This window comes from Oreochromis aureus, linkage group 15 (genome assembly GCF_013358895.1).
Source record: "Oreochromis aureus strain Israel breed Guangdong linkage group 15, ZZ_aureus, whole genome shotgun sequence".
In the NCBI taxonomy this organism is placed as follows: domain Eukaryota; kingdom Metazoa; phylum Chordata; class Actinopteri; order Cichliformes; family Cichlidae; genus Oreochromis; species Oreochromis aureus.
In genome coordinates, this window is record NC_052956.1 from 6090975 (window position 1) to 6113493 (window position 22519).

Genomic DNA, 22519 nt, shown 5'->3' on the forward strand with positions numbered 1-22519 from the left:
ATTTCCTAACCGTAGGGGCTAGAACGGTCATTCTTACACCGTTTTGTTCAGAAGAGATGGGGGAATCTTCAAGTGTTGACAATTTATCATTAAAATCTGAATTATTAAAGACATTTGACTTCTAATGCACCATAACTGAGTAGAGCAAAGCAAAAACTGCCTTGACTTGCCCTCAAACAACGCTTTCTAACTCTAAATCTATTTGGAGTATCAATATCATTCTTTCACCGTAAGAGACAGCAGGCTTTGGTGAACAATCATGGAAATTTTCAGGTCTCTGTGGAAATCCATTAAAAAGATATGACGAGAGAAAAAAGTGGTTCATTTCCAGAGTTTGAAATCTGAAGAAATCTGAGCGAAGGACAATTTCCTACCCTCAAACAAGTCTAACTCATTTCAGAACGGTAATAGGTGAGAAAGAAATTCTTGAATTGTGGCGTCAGGAGTGTCTGAAGATATACTCGGACAAGCCTCATGTTTTAACTTCGCCGTTGAGGAGATATGACGATTCGAATATGCCTCTCATTACAGAAATCAAGCGGTGATTTTGAACAAACTCTCCATTGACTTTCTATGGAGAGTTTTCAGACTTTGTGTTGGTCTGAGGAGATTTGCCAAAATTCTATAAATCCCACAACAATGATAGTGACATTTTCTGAAAGCCAGCAAAAATACCTACGTTTTGATGTATAATTTGTGGAAGTTGAGTGAAAATTGAGCGAGTAGCAAGAAGTTGTTCGGACATGAAGAGAAGACTGCAAAACCTACAGTGGCCCACTGAAAGCCAGGTGCATAGCAACCATAACAACGCATGTATTTTGTGAAAAATCACAAAAATGAAACTCAAAACTTAAAGAGGGATAAGATGAAAACGGTAACAGATATGAAAAAGCTGAATCATTCATGAATAGCCCAATAATTTGTGAACATTTTAAAATTTGAATGGTTGTTCTAGGCGAAAGTATGAGAAAGTAGTTAAGTTTCAAAAACAAGCAAGTTTTAGCAGAATTGTGGAAGTTTCCCATTCATTTCAATGGGACAAATTAAAGGAAAAAATGTAATATTTTAAAAAGTATAACAGTATAAAATACCAAAAGATATAGCTGGAATTAGCAGAAATAGCAGAATATTGTGAAATTTGAGCGGTGAAAATAGCACAAAAATTGTGAAAGTAGTTAAACATGCCGAAAACGTCTGCGGAAGCAACTTGAAAAAGAATAAAGTTTAAAGAGAAACAGGAAAACAATAGTGTGGATGCCTAAAGCATCCACACAATAAAAAATAAAGAAAACAGGAACTCAATAGTGTGGATGCCTCCAGCATCCACACAATAATAATAACTAGAAAAATTTGCATTTCCTGCGAAAATGCAGTGTGGATGCTGTAATGCTGAAGCTGTCTGCTGAAACTAGCAGAAAAAGCTGAAAAGTTGCAGAATTTGTAAAAACTTTGCAGAAGCAAAGGAACTTTGCTAAAATGTAGTAACTTAGCAGAACTGTAATATCTTAGAGGAAACATAATACTTGGAAGAAATACAATAGCATAGCAGAATTTAGCAGAAATATTGTAACTTACCAGAAACACGATAACTTCTCAAAAATACAAGAATTTAGGAGAAATAGTATAAGATAACAGAAAGAATATATTTAGCCAAACATTCTTAAACATTACAGAAATACTATGATTTAGAAAAACAGTACAACATAGCAGAAATGCTGCGATTTACCAGAGACACTGTAAAATACTATTAATATTGAAATTTAAAAGAAAATACTATGTTTTAGCACAAATACTGTAATTTGACAGAAATACTATCATTTGGCAGAAATACTATGTGTCAGCAGAAATACTCTGGTTTAGCACAAATATTATAACATAGCAGAAATACAATTATATAGCAGAAATGCTATATTTAGAAAGAAAAATATAATATAGTAGAAATACTATGATTTAGCAGAAATACTGTAATCAGCACATATACTGTAACATGACAGAAATTCCTCCACTTAGTAGTAATACTGTAACATAAAACAAATGTTATGATTTGGCACAAAAACCATAATTTGGCAAAATACTATGATTTAGCAGAAATACTATGATTGAGCAGAAGTACTAAGATGTAGTAAAAGTACTTTGATTTAATAGAAATACAATTATGGAGGAGTAATACGTTAAAATGGGAGAAATATTGATACACACACACATACACAGAGCCTAAAGGGAACAGTATTTGTGCCATGGACTGTTAACAAGAATCTGAGGTCCATATTAGAAAAGCTGCTAAAATCATAAAAGTTTGCAGAATTGTAATAAATGATGAATATGAATTAGTGGTCTGTGATAGTGTATTTGTAGGGAAAAAAACATGTTGCCCAAGGTGTAATTGAACCCACGACCTTTGGGTTGCAGATCTGTGTCATTACCAACTGCGCCACTGGGAAAGAGAGCAAGCGCCTGGAAAACAGGGTGATGAGCAGTCAGAATTAGATTGCGGTGAGAGGCGAAAAACGCCGTTTTGCAGTTACAAAACGTCGTGTAACTCAAAAACTAGGTGGACTAGAAGCATAATTCTTGTACTGGGTGAATCAGCGGACTTTGGTGTACTTTGACTGTGATTTGCATTGCTCTTTGTACATCTGTCGCTGAGATATGATGAGAGAGAAGAAAGGGCAGACCTCAGATATGATTGGCTGGCTGGGAAGCCGTGCAGGCCCTGATATGTATTTGTATGTATCAGTCCTCACAGAGGATTAGCTGCCTGGGGACCTGGCAGAAATATATAGAAATAGTATGATTAAGCATAAATACTACATTTTTAGAAAAACTATATTAAGCACAAATCCTATAAAAAGCAGAAATACTATATTAAGCACAAATCCTATAAAAAACAGAAATACTATATTAAGCAATATAAATATCCTATAAAAATCCTATAAAAAGCAAAAATACTGTACTATGATTTGGTAGAAAAACTATAATTAATCCGAAATACTATATTTGGCAGAAGTACTATATTTAGCACAAATCTTATAAAATAGCAGAAATATTATCATTTAGCACAATAGTAATAACTAACAGAAAAATTGGAAAAGCAAAACGGACAGCTAAAAAAAAACATTGAACATGCTAAGGTTCCCTCAAATATACTTGTTAAATGAAAAAAATCGGCAAAAAAAACATGTACCAGCCAAAAAAATCACAAATGTGGACACATATGGAAACACACATGCACAGAGAGACACACACACAAGATCCAATTCAGTCAACCAGTCTAAATATATTGAATTTGAATCTTACAATGAGATCATCCCATAAAAGGCGCCGCTCTCTCTCTCTCTCTCTCTCTCACTCACACACACACACACACACACACACACACACACACACACACACACACACACACACACACACACACACAGAGCCTAAAGGGAACAGTATTTGTGTCATGGAGTAACAAGAATCTGAGGTCCATATTAGAAAAGCTGCTAAAATCATAAAAGTTTGCAGAATGGTAATAAATGATGAATATGAATTAGTGGTCTGTGATAGTGTATTAATTTGTAGGAAAAAAAAAACATGTTGACTTAGATGTAATTGAACCCACGACCTTTGGGTTGCAGACCTGTGTCATTACCAACTGCGCCACTGGGAAAGAGAGCGGCGCCTGGAAAACAGGGTGATGAGCAGTCAGAATTAGATTGCGGTGAGAGGCGAAAAACGCCATTTTTTGGAGTTACAAAACGTCGTGTAACTCAAAAACTAGGTGGACTAGAAGCATAATTCTTGTACTGGGTGAATCAGCGTACTTTCGTGTACTTTGACTGTGATTTGCATTGCTCTTTGTACATCTGTCGCTGAGATATGACGAGAGAAGAAAGGGCAGACCTCAGATATGATTGGCTGGCTGGGAAGCCGTGCAGGCCCTGATATGTAAATTTTATATGTATCAGTCCTCACAGAGGATTAGCTGCCTGGGGACCTGGCAGAAATATATACAAATAGTATGATTAAGCATAAATACTACATTTAGTAGAAATACTATGTTTTAGCACAAATACTATAAAATGGCAGAAATACTATAATTAAGCAGAAATACTATATTTGGCAGAAACACTATATTTAGTACAAATCTTATGAAATAGCAGAAATAGTATGATTTAGCAGAAATGCTGTATTTGGCACAAATCTCATAAAATAGCAGAAATAGTATGATTTAGCAGAAATGCTGTATTTAGCACAAATACTGAAAAGCAGCAGAAATGCTATGACTTAGCACAACAGTAATAACTTATAGAAAAATTGGAAAAGCAAAATGGACAACTGGAAAAATCCTGAACATGCTAAGGGTCCCTCAAATCTAATTGTTAATTGAAAAAAAACAAATCAGCAAAAAAGTATAACAGTCACACAATCACAAATATGGGCACATATGGAAACACACATGCAGAGAGACACACACAGGACCAAATTCAGTCAACCAGTCTAAATATATTGATTTTAAGTGATATAATAAGATGCTCCCATCAAAGGCTCTCTCTCGCGCTCTCTCTCTCTCTCTCTCACACACACACACACACACACACACACACACACACACACACACACACACAGAGCCTAAAGGGAACAGTATTTGTGCCATGGAGTGTTAAGAAGAATCTGAGGTCCATATTACAAAAGCTGCTAAAATCATAAAAGGTTGCAGAATTGTAATAAATGATGAATATGAATTAGTGGTCTGTGATAGTGTATTAATTTGTAGGAAAAAACACATGTTGCCCAAGATGTAATTGAACCCACGACCTTTGGGTTGCAGACCTGTGTCATTACCAACTGCGCCACTGGGAAAGAGAGCGGCGCCTGGAAAACAGGGTGATGAGCAGTCAGAATCAGATTGCGGTGAGAGGCGAAAAACGCCGTTTTGCAGTTACAAAACGTCGTGTAACTCAAAAACTAGGTGGACTAGAAGCATAATTCTTGTACTGGGTGAATCAGCGTACTTTCGTGTACTTTGACTGTGATTTGCATTGCTCTTTGTACATCTGTCGCTGAGATATGACGAGAGAGAAAGGGCAGACCCCAGATATGATTGGCTGGCTGGGAAGCCGTGCAGGCCCTGATATGTATTTGTATGTATCAGTCCTCACAGAAGATTAGCTGCCTGGGGACCTGGCAGAAATATATAGAAATAGTATGATTAAGCATAAATACTACATTTTTAGAAAAACTATATTAAGCACAAATCCTATAAAAAGCAGAAATACTATATTAAGCAATATAAATATCCTATAAAAATCCTATAAAAAGCAGTAAAACTGTACTATGATTTGGTAGAAAAACCTAATTAATCAAAAATACTAAATTTGGCAGAAATAGCAGAAACACTATATTTAGCACAAATCTTATGAAATAGCAGAAATAGTATGATTTTGCAGAAATGCTGTATTTAGCACAAATACTGAAAAGCAGCAGAAATGCTATGACTCAACACAATAGTAATAACTTAAATAGAAAAATTGGAAAAGCAAAATGGACAGCTGAAAGAATCCTGAACATGCTAAGGGTCCCTCAAATGTAATTGTTAAATGAAAAAATCAGCAAAAAAAAAGTATAACAGTGACACAATCACAAATATGGGCACATATGGAAACACACATGCACAGAGAGACACACACAGGATCCAATTCAGTCAACCAGTCTAAATATATTGAATTTAAATCTTACAATGAGATCATCCCATAAAACTCTCTCTCTCTCTCTCTCTCTCTCTCTCTGTCTCTGTCACACACACACACACACACACACACACACACACACACACACACACACAGGAGAGAGAAGTAAGTTTCTAGCTCAGTCAAGCAGCCTGGGAGCTGCTGAATTTGAATCCACCAATCAGAGAGCCTGTGCACTTTTTCCCGCCAAAACAGGTGCACGCAGCACAGAGAGACACAGGATTTTTGCAGTCTATTTCTCATAATGACGACTCCCCTCAAACAAATGACCATAATTTTCTAACCGTAGGGGCTAGAACGGTCATTCTTACACCGTTTTGTTCAGAAGAGATGGGGGAATCTTAAAGTGTTAACAATTTATCATTAAAGTATGAATTATTAAAGATATTTGACTTCTAATGCACCATAAATGAGTAGAGGCGAAGCAAAACTGCCTTGACCTGCCCTCAAACAACGCTTTCTAACTCTAAATCTATTTGGAGTATCGATATCATTCTTTCACCGTAAGAGACAGCAGGCTTTGGTGAACAGTCATGGAAATTTTCAGGTCTGTGTTGAAATCCATCAAAAAGATATGACGAGAGAAAAAAGTGGTTCATTTCCAGAGTTTGAAATCTGAAGAAATCTGAGCAAAGGACGAATTTCCTACCCTCAAACAAGTCTAACTCATTTCAGAACGGTAATAGGTGAGAAAGAAATTCTTGAATTGTGAGCGTCAGGAGTGTCTGAAGATATATTGGGACAAGCCTTATGTCTTAACTTCGCTTCATTAAGGAGATATGGCGATTCGAAAATGCCTCTCATTACAGAAATCAGCGGTGATTTTGAACAAACTCTCCATTGACTTTCTATGGAGAGTTTAAAGACTTTGTGTTGGTCTGAGGAGATTTGCCAAAATTCTATAAATCCCACAACCATGATAGTGACATTTTCTGAAAGCCAGCAAAAATACCTACGTTTTGATGTATAATTTGTGGAAGTTGAGTGACAATTGAGCAAGTAGCAAGAAGTTGTTCGGACATGAAGAGAAAATTGCCAAAGGTACAGTGGCTCACTTAGAACCAAGTGCATAGCAACCATAACAACGCATGTATTTTGTGAAAGATCACAAAGATGAAACTCAAAACTTAAAGAGGATAAGATGAAAACGGTAACAGATATGAAAAAGCTGAATCATTCATGAATAGCCCAATAATTTGTGAACATTTTAAAATTTGAATGGTTGTTCTAGGCGAAAGTATGAGAAAGTAGTTAAGTTTTAAAAAAGTGTAAGTTTTAGCAGAATTGCGGAAGTTTCCCATTCATTTCAATGGGACAAATTAAAGGAAAAAAGCTTAATATTTTAAAAAGTATAATAGCAGAAAATACCAAAAATCATAGCTGGAATTAGCAGAAATAGCAGAATAGTTTAAAATTTGAACGGTGAAAATCGGCTGAAAATTGTTAAAGTAGTTAAACGCCGAAAAACGTACGGAAGCAACTTGAAAAAGAATAATAATAAAGAACTAGAAAAATTTGCATTTCCTGCGAAAATGCAGTGTGGATGCTGTAACGCTGAAGCTGTCAGCTGAAACTAGCTGAAAAAGCTGAAAAGTTGCAGAAATTGTAAAACCTTTGCAAAAAATTGTAATAACGTTGCAGAAGCATAAGAACTTAGCAAAAATGTAATTACTTAGCAGAACTGCAATAACGTAAAGAAAACATAATACTTGGCAGAAATACAATAACATAGCAGAACTTAGCAGCAGAAATTAGAATAAATATTGTAACTTAGCAGAAACAAGATAACTTTTCAGAAATACAGGATTTTAGCAAACATGGTACAAGATTACATAGATACTTTATTTAAACAAAAATACCTAAACATTGCACAAATACTGTGATTTAGGACAAATACTACAACATAGCAGAAATGCTGTAATTCAGCAAATATATTATGCTATGGCACAAATAGAAAGAATATGCTCAAATACTATGATTTTGCTCAAATAATATGATTAAGCAATAACACTAAGATTTAGCAGAAATACTGTATTTAGCACAAACACCGAAAAAGTAGCAGAAATACTGTAATTTAGCATAATAGTAATAACTTGCACAATTACAAATATGGACATGGTAAATGGCCTGTATTTATATAAGCGCTTTTATGGTCCCTAAGGACCCCAAAGCTCTTTACATATCCAGTCATTCACCCATTCACACACTGGTGATGGCAAGCTACATTAGCCACAGCCACCCTGGGGCGCACTGACAGAGGCGAGGCTGCTGGACACTGGCGCCACCGGGCCCTCTGACCACCACCAGTAGACAACGAGTGAAGTGTCTTGCCCAAAGACACAACGACCGAGACTGTCGAGCCGGACCTCGAACCGGTAACCTTCCGATTACAAGCGAACTCCCAACTTTTGAGCCACGATCACCCCCATATATGGAAACACACATGCACAGAGACACACAGGATCCAATTCAATCAACCAGTGTAAATATATTGATTTTAAATCACACAATAAGATACACCCATAAAAGGCTCTCTCTCTCTCTCTCTCTGTGTCATACACACACACACACACACACACACACACACACACACACACACACACACACACGCAGCAGCAGCAGCGAAGCAAGTGAACAAACAGGGCCTGTACATACAGTGTTTCCTGTATGTTTCTAGGTGGGTCAAAAAGCCTGGAGCTGCTTAATTTGAATCCACCAATCAGAAAGGCTATGTACTTTTTCCCGCCAAAACAGGTGCACCTGTTTTTACACATAACACAGAGACAGGATTTGTGCAGTCTATTTTTCATAGTGAGGACTCCTCTTAAACAAATGGCTATAATTTCCTTACCAGCTGCGCCACTGGGAAAGACAGTGAGCTCTTGGGAAACGGGGTGATGAGCAGTCAGAATTACATCGCGGTGAGAGGCAAAGAGCGCCGTTTTTGGAGTTACAAAACGTCGTGTAACTCCAAAACTAGGTGGACTAAAGCATAATTCTTGTACTGGGTGAATCAGCGGACTTTGGTGTACTTTGACTGCGATTTTCATTACTCTTTGTACATCCGTCGCTGAGATATGACGAGAGAAAAAACGGCAGACCTCAGATATGATTGGCTGGCTGGGAAGCTGGCAGAAATATATAGTAATAGTGTGATTAAGCATAAATACTACATTTAGCAGAAATACTGTATTAAGCACAAATCCTATAAAAGCAGAAATACTATATTAAGCACAAATCCTATAAAAGCAGAAATACTATATTAAGCAATATAAAAATCCTATAAAATGGTATAAAAAGCAAAAATACTGTAATATGATTTGGTAGAAAAACTATAATTAATCAGAAATACTATATTTGGCAGAAATACTGTAATCAGCACATATACTGTAACATTTTAGAAATTCCTCCACTTAGTAATACTATAACATAACACAAATGTTATGATGAGTTGAGCGGCTGGTACTCTGTTGCAGTCAGCACAATCTGGAGCTGAACACTCTTAAAACTGTAGAGATGACAGTGGACTTCAGGAGACATCCCTCAACTCTGCCCCCCTCATCATATCAGACAGCCCTGTGTCGACTGTGGAGATCTTCAAGTTGCTGGGTACCACCATCTCCCAGGACCTGAAGTGGGAGACCAACATCAACTCCATCCTCAAAAAGACCCAGCAGAGGATGTACTTCCTGAGACAACTGGGGAAGTACAGTCTTCCACAGGAGCTGCTGATCCAGTTCTACACTGCAGTCATTGAGTCTGTCCTGTGCTCCTCCATCACAGTCTGGTATGGTGCAGCCACTAAACAGGACAGGTGCAGACTGCAGCGGACTGTACTGGGTAGCAGAAAGGATCATCGGCGCCCCTGCCCTCCATCCAGGATCTGTACCTCTCAAGAACCAGGAAACGGGCAGGGAAAATCATCACAGACCCCTCACACCCTGGACACAGACTTTTTGATCTGCTGCCCTCTGGCAGACGGTGCAAAGCCTGCAGACCAGGACCACCCGACACAGGAATAGTTTCTTTCCCTCACCATCTCCCTTCTAAACAGTTGAACTGTCACACTGCTCCCACTGCCAGACTGCAACTGCACCTTATGTACATTCTGTAGTATTCATTCCACCTCATTTCATTTCTGTATTTTATGTATATACGTTTAGATTAGTTTTTATAGTTGGTTTACACAGCTTTGTGTATGTATGTGTGCATGTGTAATGTATATATAGATACGTGTGTGTGTGTGGGTGCGTGTGTGTGTGTGTGTGTGTGTGTGTGTGTGTGTGTGTGTGTGTGTGTGTGTGTGTGTGTGTGTGTGTGTGTGATTTACATTGCTGTGCTCGAGAGCCACCATCTACGGAACCAAATTCCTTGTATTTGTCTGCACATATACTTGGCCAATAAACACGATTCTGATGATTTGGCACAAAACCATGATTTGGCAAAAATACTATGATTTAGCAGAAATACTATGATTGAGCAGAAGTACTAAGATGTAGTAAAAGTACTTTGATTTAAGAGAAATCAATTATGGAGGAGTAATACTTTAAAATGGGAGAAATATTGATACACACACACATTCACAGAGCCTAAAGGGAAGAGTATTTGTGCCATGGAGTGTTAAGAAGAATCTGAGGTGATGAGCAGTCAGAATTAGATCGCGGTGTGAGAGGCAAAGAGCGCCGTTTTGGAGTTACAAAACGTCGTGTAACTCAAAAACTAGGTGGACTACAAGCATAATTCTTGTACTGGGTGAATCAGCGTACTTTCGTGTACTTTGACTGTGATTTGCATTGCTCTTTGTACATCTGTCGCTGAGATATGACGAGAGAAGAAAGGGCAGACCTCAGATATGATTGGCTGGCTGGGAAGCCGTGCAGGCCCTGATATGTAAATTTTATATGTATCAGTCCTCACAGAGGATTAGCTGCCTGGGGACCTGGCAGAAATATATACAAATAGTATGATTAAGCATAAATACTACATTTAGTAGAAATACTATGTTTTAGCACAAATACTATAAATGGGCAGAAATACTATAATTAAGCAGAAATACTATATTTGGCAGAAACACTATATTTAGTACAAATCTTATGAAATAGCAGAAATAGTATGATTTTGCAGAAATGCTGTATTTAGCACAAATACTGAAAAGCAGCAGAAATGCTATGACTTAGCACAACAGTAATAACTTATAGAAAAATTGGAAAAGCAAAATGGACAGCTGGAAAAATCCTGAACATGCTAAGGGTCCCTCAAATCTAATTGTTAATTGAAAAAAAAAAATCAGCAAAAAAAGTATGACAGTCACACAATCACAAATATGGGCACATATGGAAACACACATGCACAGAGAGACACACACAGGACCAAATTCAGTCAACCAGTCTAAATATATTGAATTTAAGTGATATAATAAGATGCTCCCATCAAAAGGCTCTCTCTCTCTCTCTCTCTCTCTCACACACACACACACACACACACACACACACACACACACACACACAGAGCCTAAAGGGAACAGTATTTGTGCCATGGAGTGTTAACAAGAATCTGAGGTCCATATTACAAAAGCTGCTAAAATCATAAAAGGTTGCAGAATTGTAATAAATAATGAATATAAATTAGTGGTCTGTGATAGTGTATTAATTTGTAGGGAAAAAACACATGTTGCCCAAGGTGTAATTGAACCCACGACCTTTGGGTTGCAGACCTGTGTCATTACCAACTGCGCCACTGGGAAAGAGAGGGAGCGCCTGGAAAACAGGGTGATGAGCAGTCAGAATCAGATTGCGGTGAGAGGCGAAAAACGCCGTTTTTTGCAGTTACAAAACGTCGTGTAACTCAAAAACTAGGTGGACTAGAAGCATAATTCTTGTACTGGGTGAATCAGCGTACTTTCGTGTACTTTGACTGTGATTTGCATTGCTCTTTGTACATCTGTCGCTGAGATATGACGAGAGAAGAAAGGGCAGACCCCAGATATGATTGGCTGGCTGGGAAGCCGTGCAGGCCCTGATATGTATTTGTATGTATCAGTCCTCACAGAGGATTAGCTTCCTGGGGACCTGGCAGAAATATATAGAAATAGTATGATTAAGCATAAATACTACATTTTTAGAAAAACTATATTAAGCACAAATACTATAAAAAGCAGAAATACTATATTAAGCAATATAAATATCCTCTAAAATCCTATAAAAAGCAGTAAAACTGTACTATGATTTGGTAGAAAAACCCTAATTAATCAAAAATATTACATTTGGCAGAAATAGCAGAAACACTATATTTAGCACAAATCTTATGAAATAGCAGAAAGAGTATGATTTAGCAGAAATGCTGTATTTAGCACAAATCTCATAAAATAGCAGACATAGTATGATTTTGCAGAAATGCTGTATTTAGCACAAATACTGAAAAGCAGCAGAAATGCTATGACTCAACACAATAGTAATAACTTAAATAGAAAAATTGGAAAAGCAAAATGAACAGCTGAAAGAATCCTGAACATGCTAAGGGTCCCTCAAATGTAATTGTTAAATGAAAAAAATCAGCAAAAAAAAGTATAACAGTGACACAATCACAAATATGGACACATATGGAAACACACATGCACAGAGAGACACACACAGGATCAAATTCAGTCAACCAGTCTAAATATATTGAATTTAAATCATATAATAAGATGCTCCCATAAAAACTCTCTCGCCCTCCCTTTCTCTCTCTCTCTGTCACACACACACACACACACAAACATAGGGAGAGACAAGCAAGTTTCTAGGTCAGTCAAGCAGCCTGGGAGCTGCTAAATTTGAATCCACCAATCAGAGAGGCTGTGTACTTTTTCCCGCCAAAACAGGTGCAGCCGTTTTTACACACTCAGCACAGAGAGAGACAGGATTTCTGCAGTGTATTTCTCATAATGACGACTCCCCTCAAACAAATGACCATAATTTCCTAACCGTAGGGGCTAGAACGGTCATTCTTACACCGTTTTGTTCAGAAGAGATGGGGGAATCTTAAAGTATTGACAATTTATCATTAAAATATGAATTATTAAAGATATTTGACTTCTAATGCACCATAACTGAGTAGAGCAAAGCAAAAACTGCCTTGACTTGCCCTCAAACAACGCTTTCTAACTCTAAATCTATTTGGAGTATCATTATCATTCTTTCACCGTAAGAGACAGCAGGCTTTGGTGAACAATCATGGAAATTTTCAGGTCTCTGTGGAAATCCATTAAAAAGATATGACGAGAGAAAAAGTGGTTCATTTCCAGAGTTTGAAATCTGAAGAAATCTGAGCGAAGGACTAATTTCCTACCCTCAAACAAGTCCAACTCATTTCAGAACGGTAATAGGTGAGAAAGAAATTCTTGAATTGTGAGCGTCAGGAGTGTCTGAAGATATACTCGGACAAGCCTCATGTTTTAATTTCGCTTCGTTGAGGAGATATGACGATTCGAATATGCCTCTCATTACAGAAATCAAGCGGTGATTTTGAACAAACTCTCCATTGACTTTCTATGGAGAGTTTTCCGACTTTGTGTTGGTCTGAGGAGATTTGCCGAAATTCTATAAATCCCACAACAATGATAGTGACATTTTCTGAAAGCCAGCAAAAATACCTACGTTTTGATGTATAATTTGTGGAAGTTGAGTGAAAATTGAGCGAGTAGCACGAAGTTGTTCGGACATAAAGAGAAGACTGCAAAACCTACAGTGGCCCACTGAAAGCCAGGTGCATAGCAACCATAACAACGCATGTATTTTGTGAAAAATCAAAAAATGAAACTCAAAACTTAAAGAGGATAAGATGAAAACTGTAACAGATATGAAAAAGCTGAATCATTCATGAATAGCCCAATAATTTGTGAACATTTTAAAATTTGAATGGTTGTTCTAGGCGAAAGTATGAGAAAGTAGTTAAGTTTCAAAAACAAGCAAGTTTTAGCAGAATTGTGGAAGTTTCCATTCATTTCAATGGGACAAATTAAAGGAAAAAATGTAATATTTTAAAAAGTATAACAGTATAAAATACCAAAAGATATAGCTGGAATTAGCAGAAATAGCAGAATATTGTGAAATTTGAGCGGTGAAAATAGCACAAAAATTGTGAAAGTAGTTAAGCGCCGAAAAAAACGTCACGGAAGCAACTTGAAAAAGAATAAAGTTTAAAGAAAACAGGAAAACAATAGTGTGGATGCCTAAAGCATCCACACAACTAGAAAAATTTGCATTTCCTGCGAAAATGCAGTGTGGATGCTTTAAAGCTGAAGCTTTCTGCTGAAACTAGCTGAAAAAGCTGAAAAGTTGCAGAAATTGTAAAACTTTGCAGAAGCAAAGGAACTTTGCTAAAATGTAGTAACTTAGCAGAACTGCAATATCTTAGAGGAAACATAATACTTGGCAGAAATACAATGGCATAGCAGAACTTAGCAGAAATATTGTAACTTACCAGAAACACGATAACTTCTCAAAAATACAAGAATTTAGAAGAAATAGTATAAGATAACAGAAAGAATATATTTAGCCAAACATTCTTAAACATTACAGAAATACTATGATTTAGAGAAACAGTACAACATAGCAAAAATGCTGTAATTTGACAGAAATACTACATTTGGCAGAAATACTATGTTTCAACACAAATACACTGGTTTAGCACAAATATTTTAACATAGCAGAAATACAATTATATAGCAGAAATGCTATATTTAGAAAGAAAAATATAATATAGTAGAAATACTATGATTTAGCAGAAATACTGTAATCAGCACATATACTGTAACATGACATAAATTCCTCCACTTAGTAGTAATACTATAACATAACACAAATGTTATGATTTGGCACAAAAACCATAATTACAAATCTTGTAAAATAGCAGAAATAGTATGATTCAGCACAATAGTAATAACTTAAACAGAAAAATTGGAAAAGCAAAATGGACAGCTGAAAAAATGCTGATCATGCTAAGGATCCTTCAAATGTACTTGTTAAATGAAAAAAAAAAAACTCAGCAAAAAAAAAAGTATAACAGTCACACAATCACAAATATGGACACCTATGGAAACACACATGTACAGAGAGGCACACAGGATCAAATTCAGTCAACCAGTCTAAATATATTGAATTTGAATCTTACAATGAGATCATCCCATAAAAAGGCTTTCTCTCTCTCTCTCTCTCTCTCTCTCTCTCTCTCTGTCACACACACACACACACACACACACACACACACAGAGAGAGAGAAGAAACTTTCTAGGTCAGTCAAGCAGCCTGGGAGCTGCTGAATTTGAATCCACCAATCAGAGAGGCTGTGTACTTTTCCCCGCCAAAACAGGTGCAGCCGTATTTACGTGTTGTGCCAAAACATAGTGTTTCTGCCATATTGTGGTACTACTACATTACAACTTGAATACGGATTAAAGATGAAAGAAACTGGCACCAAATTCCTCCACTACAAACCAGTCTGATACCACTTCTTTGCAGTGTTCACGTTTACTAAGGCACTACCCAAAAGGCGCCACAAGAGGGCACTCCAACACAACAGATGACCTATGTACACTGATGCACTTAGTAACAGTCAGCCTCCTTGAATTGGCAGAAATACTGTGATGTTGCAGACATAGTATGTTTTTGCACTACTCATTTGTAGTGAAAAAAATTAGCAATATAAATTACAAGTCTGTGAAAGTGTATAAATTTGTAGTGAAAAAAAAATGTTGACCAAGGTGGGATTGAACCCACGACCTTTGAGCTGCAGAGCCGTGTCATTACTGATTGCGACACCTGGAAAGAGGCGGGCAGCTGAAAAACAAAGACATCAGCAATCAGAAATAAAAGAGATTTCTGTTGAAAACACCTGAAAAAGCTGGGATTTGTGCTGAAAAGGGGTGAAAAAACTCAATTCTGCTGAAACGGGGTGAAGAAGAGGTGTTGGACTGTTGAGAAGAGTTAAATAAGTTGAACAGATATGTTTGGGTACAGATACTATGATTTGGTAATAATACTGTGTTTTAGCACAACTCCTGAGATTTGATTGAAATAATATGATTTAGAAGAAATATTATGACTTTGTACAAATACAATGTTTTGGCACAAATACCATGATATGGCAAAAATACTATGATTCAGCAGAAATACTATGATTGAGCAGAAGTACTAAGATGTAGTAAAAGTACTTTGATTTAACAGAAATGCAATTATGGAGGAGTAATACTTTAAAATGGGAAAAATATTGATACACACACAGATACACAGAGCCTAAAGGGAACAGTATTTGTGCCATGGAGTGTTAAGAAGAATCTGAGGTCCATATTAGAAAAGCTGCTAAAATCATAAAACTTTGCAGAATTGTAATAAATGATGAATATGAATTACTTGTCTGTGATAGTGTATTAATTTCTAGGGAAAAAAAAATGTTGACCAAGGTGGAATTGAACCCGTGATCTTTAGACTGCCGACCGGCGTCATTACCAACTGTGCCACTGGGAAACAGAGCAGCGGTTTGGAAAACGGGGAGATGAAGTGTCAGATTTAGATCGCGGTGAGAGGCGTAAAACGCCGATTTTTGGAGTTACAAAACGTCATGTAACTCCAAAACTAGGTGGGATAGAAGCACAATTCTTGTACTGGGTCAATCAGCAGACTTTGCTGAACTTTCACTGCGATTTTCATTGCTCCTTTTACCTCCGTCACGGAGATATGATGAGAGAAGAAAGCGGCTTCATTATCAGAGTTTGAAAAGTGAGAGGAGGACAGATTTCCACCCTCAAACAAACGTAATTTATGGCTTAACAGTAAGATGACTGTAAAAACTGCTCTATGATTTACATGAAATACTTTGATTTAGAAGAAATTCTATAATCTAGCAAAAAGCACTACAGCATAGCAGAAGTTATATCACTGAAAGCAGATTTACTAGGATTTAGCACAAACACTATGATTTGGCTCAAAATCTTTGTTTTGCAGTTATATTATGATTTGGCAGAAATACTATGAGCAGTAATAATATAACAGTACATAATACTGTTATTTTGTGGAAATACAATGCTTTATCACAAATACCATGATATGGCAAAAATACTATGATTCAGCAGAAATACTATGATTGAGCAGAAGTACTAAGATGTAGTAAAAGTACTTTGATTTAACAGAAATGCAATTATGGAGGAGTAATACTTTAAAATGGGAAAAATATTGATACACACACAGATACACAGAGCCTAAAGGGAACAGTATTTGTGCCATGGAGTGTTAAGAAGAATCTGAGGTCCATATTAGAAAAGCTGCTAAAATCATAAAACTTTGCAGAATTGTAATAAATGATGAATATGAATTACTTGTCTGTGATAGTGTATTAATTTCTAGGGAAAAAAAATGTTGACCAAGGTGGAATTGAACCCGTGATCTTTAGACTGCCGACCGGCGTCATTACCAACTGTGCCACTGGGAAACAGAGCAGCGGTTTGGAAAACGGGGAGATGAAGTGTCAGATTTAGATCGCGGTGAGAGGCGTAAAACGCCGATTTTGGAGTTACAAAACGTCACGTAACTCCAAAACTAGGTGGGATAAACACACATTCTTGTACTGGGTCAATCAGCAGACTTTGCTGAACTTTCACTGCGATTTTCATTGCTCCTTTTACCTCCGTCACGGAGATATGATGAGAGAAAAACGGCTTCATTTTCAGAGTTTGAAAAGTGAGAGGAGGACAGATTTCCACCCTCAAACAAACGTAATTCATGGCTTAACAGTAAGATGACTGTAAAAACTGCTCTATGATTTACATGAAATACTTTGATTTAGAAGAAATTCTATAATCTAGCAAAAAGCACTACAGCATAGCAGAAGTTATATCACTGAGCAGATTTACTAGGATTTAGCACAAACACTATGATTTGGCTCAAAAATCTTTGTTTTGCAGTTATATTATGATTTGGCAGAAATACTATGAGCAGTAATAATATAACAGTACATAATACTGTTATTTTGTGGAAATACAATGCTTTATCACAAATACCATGATATGGCAAAAATACTATGATTCAGCAGAAATACTATGATTGAGCAGAAGTACTAAGATGTAGTAGAAGTACTTTGATTTAGCACAAATACTATAATGGAGGAGTAAGACTTTAACATGGGAGAAATATTGATACACACACACATACACAGAGAGCAAAGTGTGCAGAGGCTGTTGAGAGTCTGGGCTTGGCATATCTAGGTCAGCTAAATTGGCTGCACCTGCTGTAATCAGCACTTACACAGACAGACACAGAGGCTACGTTCACACTGCAGGCGAAAGCGCATCAAATCCGATTTTTTCGCCCCTATGCGACCCGTATCCGATCTTGGTATGACAGTGTGAACGGCACAAATCCGATATTTTCAAATCCGATCTGGGTCACTTTCGTATGTGGTACTGAATCCGATACGTATCCGATGTTTTAGAAAGCGACTGCTGTGTGAACGGTCAGGTCGCATTAAATCCGTCTTTTACGTCACTGACACAAGACAGACGCCAATTATCAGCGCCGGAGAAGCGCCCGATAGGACATCGCGAACGATTTCCTACCATCCGGTGAAACTGTTGGGAAGACAACGTTGGAGAAATGTGAACATTTTATTTTTACTGTATTTTCTGCAGATTCTGACAGAAATCTGCAACTATCCTTTGAAGCACCGCTCCTCTAAAACAGCAAAAAGGATCATTATTAGGTTATTTACATTATTATGTAAATAACAAAATAACTTAAGGCAAAAATCTGGAAACATAAAGTCCGAAGTCTCTATATTAAGGGCCATCAGTCAAACAATATTGTTTGCTCTGGGTCTAAACAGAGCGCGTTGTGTGTGAATTCTTCTTTTGCGCATGCGGGCCGCTTTGAGCGTTCACACTGGAGAGCGTTTGATGTCGCATTTTATGTGTAGTGTGAACAAGCAGACAAAAAAATCGGATTTGATCAAAAAATCGGAATTGAGCATTAAGACCTGCAGTGTGAACGTAGCCAGAGAGAGCTATGGGTTTTCTTCAGTGTATTTCTCACATTCAGGACTCCCCTCGAACAAATGGCCATAATTTCCTAACCGTAGGGGCTAGAATGCTCATTCTAACACCGTTTTGTTCAGAAGAGATGGGGGAATCTGCAGGTCTTCATAATTCAGCGATAAAATATAAATTATTGAAGATATATGACTTCTAATGCACCATAACTGAGTAGAGGCAAGTGAAATCTGCCTTGACTTGCCCTCAAACAACGCTTTCTAACTCTAAATCTATTTGGAGTATAGATATCATTCTTTCACCGTAAGAGACAGCAGGCTTTGGTGAACAGTCATGGAAATTTTCAGGTCTCTGTGGAAATCCAACAAAAAGTTATGACTCCTCCGGAGTGAGAGGAGTAGGAATATTTTTACTGCTATTATTTGCTGCTATTTTTTTATAATCATCATTACCATTTCATGTTAATAGTGATGTTGCATTCAGGGGCATTCAGATGTTCAAATATATGGGTATTATATTAGTCTTTATTACAGGTCCAAGAAGAACCACTTTAAACGGTTGAGTTGAATCTATAATTTTAAATGTTTTTAATGCTTCTATGATCTCAGTGTTTCTGTGTAGAGGGCAGAGACAGGAAGTTATAGGCTTTTGAAGTTGCAGGCTTTTGCAGAAGTGAAACTGAAAGCAAAGAGAGCATTTAAGGGCGAGACACACATACAGACACATATAGTACGAGAGGTCATGACACGTCGCAGTAGTACACAGCATGCACGCGCCCCGCATGCGTGCACACACACACAGATAGACTCAGTTAGTAGGTAAGAGTTTATAACTGCAAAGTTGTGCCTGTATGAGTGACATTTTGTGCAGAACATGGACTTGATGTTCCAGGAAGATAAGCCTGGGCAGGATGGAGACAGGAAGCACCTGCCGTCGACGCCTTGAAGACGATGTTGTTTTAGACTATGTTAAGAGTCATTGTGGTTTTGGAGTGACGGATGCTTTGTTTAAGTCTGCCTGGTAACAGGAAGACTGCAAACCCTATAAAGCCTTTGTCTAATGATTGTAAGTTCAGTTCGACGCTGAAATCTGCACAGCGGTCGGACTCACACATGTGTTTATTAAAATGCTGTCTAATTGCACACCGGACCAGATCTGTGGTTATTTTGGATTCCTCTCTCAACATTGAACCTTAACACCAAACATTCTTAAACATTACAGAAATACTATGATTTAGAGAAACAGTACAACATAGCAGAAATGCTGTAATTTGACAGAAATACTATATTTAGCACAAATCTTATAAAATAGCAGAAATGCTGTATTTAGCACAAATACTGAAAAGCAGCAGAAATGCTATGACTTAGCACAATAGTAATAACTTAAATAGAAAAATTGGAAAAGCAAAATGGACAGCTGAAAAAATCCTGAACATGCTAAGTGTCCCTCAAATGTAATTGTTAAATGAAAAGAAAATCAGCAAAAAAAAAGTATAACAGTCACACAATCACAAATATGGACACATATTGAAACACACATGCACAGAGAGACACACACAGGACCAAATTCAGTCAACCAGTCTAAATATATTGAATTAAAATCATACAATAAGATGCTCCCATAAAAACTCTCTCGCCCTCCCTCTCTCTCTCTCTCTCTCTCACACACACACACACACACACACACACACACACACACACACACACACAGGGAGAGAAAATCAAGTTTCTAGCTCAATCAAGCAGCCTGGGAGCTGCTAAATTTGAATCCACCAATCAGAGAGGCTGTGTACTTTTTCCCGCCAAAACAGGTGCAGCCGTTTTTACACACACAGAGCACAGAGACAGGATTTCTGCAGTGAATTTCTCATAGTGAGGATTCCTCTCAAACAAATGGCCATAATTTCCTAACCGTAGGGGTTAGAACAGTCATTCTTACACCGTTTTGTTCAGAAGAGATGGGGAATCTTAAAGTGTTGACACTTTATCATTAAAATATGAATTATTGAAGATATTTGACTTCTAATGCACCATAACTGAGTAGAGGCAAGCGAAAACTGCCTTGGCTTGCCCTCAAACAACGCTTTCTAACTCTAAATCTATTTGGAGTATTGATATCATTCTTTCACCGTAAGAGACAGCAGGCTTTGGTGAACAATCATGGAAATTTTCAGGTCTCTGTGGAAATCCATCAAAAAGATATGATGAGAGAAAAAAGTGCCTCATTTCCAGAGTTTGAAATCTGAAGAAATCTGAGCGAGGGACAAATTTCCTACCCTCAAACAAACCCAATTCATGGCCAAATGGTAATAGATGAGAAAAAAATTCTTGAATTGTGAGCGTCAGGAGTGTCTGAAGATATACTGGGACAAGCCTCATGTCTTAACTTTGCTTCGTTAAGGAGATATGACGATTCGAACATGCCTGTCATTACAGAAATCCAGCGGTGATTTTGAACAAGCTCTCCATTGACTTTCTATGGAGAGTTTTGCGACTTTGTGTTGGTCTGAGGAGATTTGCCAAAATTCTATAAATTTGACAACAATGATGGTGACATTTTCTGAAAGCCAGCAAAAATACCCACGTTTTGATGTATAATTTGTGTGGGTTGAGTGAAAATTGAGCGAGTAGCAAGAAGTTGTTCGGACATGAAGAGAAAATTGCCAAAGGTACAGTGGCTCACTTAGAACCAACTGCATAGCAACCATAACAACGCATGTATTTTGTGAAAAATCACAAAGATGCAACTCAAAACTTAAAGAGGGATAAGATGAAAACGGTAGCAGATATGAAAAAGCTGAATCATTCATGAATAGCCCAATAATTTGTGAACATTTTATAATTTGAATGGTTGTTCTAGGCGAAAGTATGAGAAAGTAGTTAAGTTTCAAAAAGAGTAAGTTTTAGCAGAATTATGGAAGTTTTCCATTCATTTCAATGGGACAAATTAAAGGAAAAAAGCTTAATATTTTAAAAAGTATAAGAGCAGAAAATACCAAAAGTCATAGCAGGAATTAGCAAAAATAGCAGAATAGTTTAAAATTTGAACGGTGAAAATCGGCTGAAAATTGTGGAAGTAGTTAAGTGCCAAAAAAGTACAAAAAGTGGCAACTAGAATAATAATAACTAGAAAAATTTGCATTTCCTGCGAAAATGCAGTGTGGATGCTTTAAAGCTGAAGCTGTCTGCTGAAACTAGCTGAAAAAGCTGAAAAGTTGCAGAAATTGTAAAAACTTTGCAGAAGCAAAGGAACTTTGCTAAAATGTAGTGACTTAGCAGAACTGCAATATCTTAGAGGAAACATAATACTTGGCAGAAATACAATAGCATAGCAGAACTTAGCAGAAATATTGTAACTTACCAGAAACACGATAACTTGTCAAAAATACAAGAATTTAGGAGAAATTGTATAAGATAACAGAAAGAATATATTTAGCCAAACATTCTTAAACATTACAGAAATACTATGATTTAGAAAAACAGTACAACATAGCAGAAATGCTGTGATTTACCAGAGACACTGTAATATACTATATTTTAATTTTATATGAATACTATGTTTTAACAAAAATACTCCAGTTTAGCACAAATATTATAACATAGCAGAAATACTATTCTATAGCAGAAATGCTATATTTAGAAAGAAAAATATAATATAGTGGAAATACTATGATTTAGCAGAAATCCTACAATATAGCTTAATAACAATGATTTAGAAGAGATACTATGATTGAGCGGAATAGTAATAACTTAAGTGAAAATATTGGAAAGGT